Consider the following 4466-nt stretch of genomic DNA (forward strand, 5'->3'; position numbering starts at 1 on the left):
GGGGAAACTTGGCGTCCTTGGCGCTCTGAGAGGCGCGGAGCGCCAGCCTTCAGACCTCAGAGAGGCCTGCTGGGCGCTCTGCTAGGCACGCCACCCCAAGGGCTGGGCTTTAGAGCCCCTTTTGGGTCGCGCTGGCTGGCGCGATGCCCCAGCCCTTTTCCCCGAAATTTTGACTTTTCTCCTTCATTTTTCCAACTCTAAACCTCCTTACCTTCAATGGTTCCAGCCTCAAACACTTAGAATCATAAACCCCTCAACATACAATAGATTTCAACTCAAAAACACAACCGAAAACATGTCCCAAATCAACAAGGACCTCAACACAATCACAACCAACAACTTCAACAAACACAATCAATCTTTTCTCGAAATTAAACAAGTTTGATGTGTGGGGGAAAGAACCAATCCAACACTATGAACTCACATACCTAGTAGGGATCACCCCCGACGATATCCACGACGATCTTTGACGAAACCTTGCTTGATCTTCCCTTTCTCCCCTTCTTCTCCTCTTTACTCACAAACCCTCACTCTCACTCTTTTAAAAAGGGAAAAACTGATCTAAAATCAGTCTAACACTTTAATATATCCAAAAGGATTGGTTAGGGAAAAGACCAAAATACCCTTAAGATTTCCGGACGGACTTCCCTGCCAACTGCCTAACTTCCAAAGGGCATAGCTCACTCATACGAACTCAGAATTGAGCAAACTCAGTGGCGTTGGAAAGATAAATCCAAGGGCTTTCCAAACATAACTGGAACTACACTTAACTCATGATGAGCTAGGAGTTATGACTGTTCAAAGTTGACCAAAAACTCACTTTTTCCCATACTCTACCAAATTTTTCCAGATTTTTAAATTCTTTCCAAAAATGACTATTTCCGATTTTTAAGCTTCTTCCTAGTTATCAACTTGCAAGATGTCACAATTCAAGAGTCTAATTTTAATGATGTAATACAAAATAATCAAAAATTGATATGATATAAATTTTATAAAATAATCGATCGAACCTAACATTGACAACCCCTACCCTACACATATCTAGATACTATCTTCAATTAACTGTATTTATCATATCTCTTTTTTCTCTATATAATAGATACTTCATAGCAATGAAAAATCCGGGAGAAGCAAGAGTTGAATAAATACAAAAGAAGAAACAGCCAAACCAAAGAGGTAATAATATCAATTTATTATATTATTTTACACCTCATGATTCATGAAGGACATGACTCATATGGATAATCATTTTATTTAAGAGATTCTTAGTTATCGTTATTTTTTTGTGTACTACCACTACAATTTTTAAAATATTTTTTTAACTACAATAACCAGCTACTAGAAATGATTTGTGTTTGTTAGTTTCTCAAGTAACTTTAAGGTAGATATAAAAATTATGTAAAGATGTGAAATATTAGCGGTCATTTTAGTAGCTGGATATGAAAAAAGTTAATCATGTGTTAGTATTCATTTAGTATCTGAATAAGAAAAAAGTTATTCACGTATTAATTTTCATATAATTTATATGATATTAATTGGTAGGTAGATAGAAAATATCATGTAGAAAATTAATATGACATTTGATTGACAGTTTAGACACCCGCATAAGTAATATATGTATAAGTTATGAGAGAATATATATTATTTTATGCAGGATAGAAGGTAGAATAACTAATGCATGTATAACTAATACATGAATAACTAATCTTTGCATACTAATACATGCGTAAAATAATAAATAGATTTCCTCATAAGTCATAACTAATCCCTTCATTACTGATACCTGCATAACTTTAACTAGCTACCAAACAACCCCTTAAGGTATACAATACACATTTTCTTAAAACTTTTTTTTTTGCAAGGAAGTGTTTAATACTCCCTCAAATTGCCATTAATTTAGGATGAATGTATTGCTTTGGATAATAACAATAATAGTCATGGTATCTATGAATTGAAATTACAAAGGATGTGTCTTTTGTAGGAATTATCGTTCAAGAAAAAGGGATGGAACACTCCATTGAAATTACCTCAAAAGATGATCAAATTCCCCTGCTTCCTCAATCTAAACAAGATGAGGTTACTCTCTCAAATATATAAATATATATTTTTTGCCACGTGCATGAATTTTAAGATATTGTAGAAATTTTTCAGATTATTTCCTTTCCTGTAATTTTAGGTCTACCTTATGATCCTACCACATTCACTAACCATGGTTTTACCCCTTTTTTATTTTTTTTATTTGAGTCAGACTCATAGGGACAAAGAAAATAGATGAGTAAGTTTTTAAAGTCACGTGATAATTTTAGAATTAAAAAACCTGTTTTAAGATTATTATTTCTTAATTCATCATGTTAATAAAATGGATAAATATACATTATTTGTTAAAGAAGAAGGTATATATGCACTACTTTTTTTATCGATACATATATCCGATCTAAATCGCAAAATTGAGGGATATATTTGCCCGTTTACCCTAAACAAAATAATTGCTTGCTTATTGCATAGTGCTTCTAATAAACATTTTAAGATTCCATACTCTTTTCGTTACAGATAGAAGAAGGGACGAAAGTGGATCCTTTAATACCCAACATAAAGGAAAGATTTGATGAAATGTTTGAGGATTTATACAATTCGTCTATTAAATCAAGTACCATATTCAAAGTAAATGTGGGGTTACGCGAATCAAATGCATGTGCACACCAAAGATGGTCTCTATCGGTCCTTACCAAAAGAAAAATGATCAACTTCGTCCGATGGAAAAGTACAAATTATTGTACCTACGACGGTTTCTTAAATGAAATGAGGGGCTTGATACGGATAGTTGCATGAATGAATTGCAGAAATTGGAGGAGGAAGCACTGGATTGTTACGACGATATAGAAGACCTCAATATTAAAAGCCATGAATTTTGCAAAATGTTGTTGCTTGATGATTGTTTTGTGGTTGAGTTTATTCGAGAGCGTTGTGAAATATGCCCAAGAGGAGAAGACGAAATTATCAAAACTAACGTTGGTTGCATATATAATCAAATACTCTGTGATTTGATGTTACTAGAAAACCAACTTCCTTTCTTTGTCCTCAACAAGCTTTACTCCTAATACTCACTACTATACAGACTATTCTAGCTTTTACAGGTTCCATTAACAAGTAATTCTCAATTGTAGTGTAGTGTTTCCTCACAATACATGTAATTTACATATTGATTTCGATTTACTTTCTTTTTTTTTTTAAATAATGATTGACTTGTTGAGTCAGCAGACTTCTCCTTTATCTTTCCATCATTGGCCAACTATATTTTGTACGATGAAAGACCAACTTTCAATAGTTTACTTTAGAAAATTAGTGAACTTTATTTTTACAACTCAAAAGTTACTCAACTTTGAATAGTTCATCACTTAGAAAATCACTCAATCAATTTAAATGATTTTTTCATTAAATTTTGTTGACATACAATTTTATTTCAAACTAATTTTTTTAAAAAAAATAATAAGATGGTCATTTTAATTATTTTATTACATTTTGTTGAAATATAAATTTTGTTTTAAACTAATTAATAATTATTAAATTTTGTTGAAAATACAACTTTTGTTTTAAACTAAGTATTGAATATATTTTCCATAGCATATTTCTTAAAAAATATTATTATAATATTTGAATATAACTATTATAGAAGGGTAATTTACAAAAATAAATCATTATAATGAATATATAGAAGTAAAATATAATATGACAAATCGATTTAAAGGAAAATCAAATAGTTACCGTGAATTAGTATTATAAAGAAGTTTGATGATACTATTTTTTTTGTAAGAGAGATTATAAAAAACAAAATGAAAAAATGTATTAATTACCATAATATTCCTTAGCATGTTGACTTTTTTATTTTTGAGCACTTGTGGACTCTAGTTGTCATTAGCTATAACAAATTCAATTACATCCTTTGTTACCTTAAGTTAAATAATATAATAGAGTTAATTTCTCAAGCGCATGTTCGCTTAATTCATAGACAATATTTCATAAAATTACTTTCTTCGTTGAAAAAATTAAAAAAAATAATATATTTTCTGAGATAATAACTATTAATAGAATGAGTAACATATGAGAAATTAACCCTTGAATAATATGTTTAGCTTGAATTAATAATATATTCCGTCTAATAATCAAATTTTTTTTAAAAAAAAAACAGAATTGAAACTCGTAATAATAGTTGAGCTAACATTTGTTAAAAGAATAATTCAAAGTTAGGACAGAAAATTAAATTTATTTAAGATTTTTATGTCACATGCACATGCAATTACTTCAGGACCAAGGCACCCAAAAACTATATATTAAAAAAAAAAAAAGTAGTGCCCCAAACAAATTCTATAGTAAGCTGTGCACATGCATCGCACAAGTTTCACAACGCACGTTTCCCTTTTTAAGTATTATTATTGTCACGCCCCAAGCCTACACCCTGGGCGGGACCG

The 4466-nt window shown here is 30.7% G+C and overlaps 1 protein-coding gene across 1 annotated transcript in view; it reads left to right on the forward strand.

The window, feature by feature from the left end:
• The window catches only part of LOC102582582 (UPF0481 protein At3g47200-like), a 24401-nt gene that overhangs the window by 12969 nt on the left and 6966 nt on the right, over positions 1-4466 (forward strand). The gene's annotated exons all lie outside the window — the stretch shown is intronic.

The sequence above is a fragment of the Solanum tuberosum genome, unplaced genomic scaffold (genome assembly GCF_000226075.1).
Source record: "Solanum tuberosum cultivar DM 1-3 516 R44 unplaced genomic scaffold, SolTub_3.0 scf00330, whole genome shotgun sequence".
In the NCBI taxonomy this organism is placed as follows: Eukaryota; Viridiplantae; Streptophyta; class Magnoliopsida; order Solanales; family Solanaceae; genus Solanum; species Solanum tuberosum.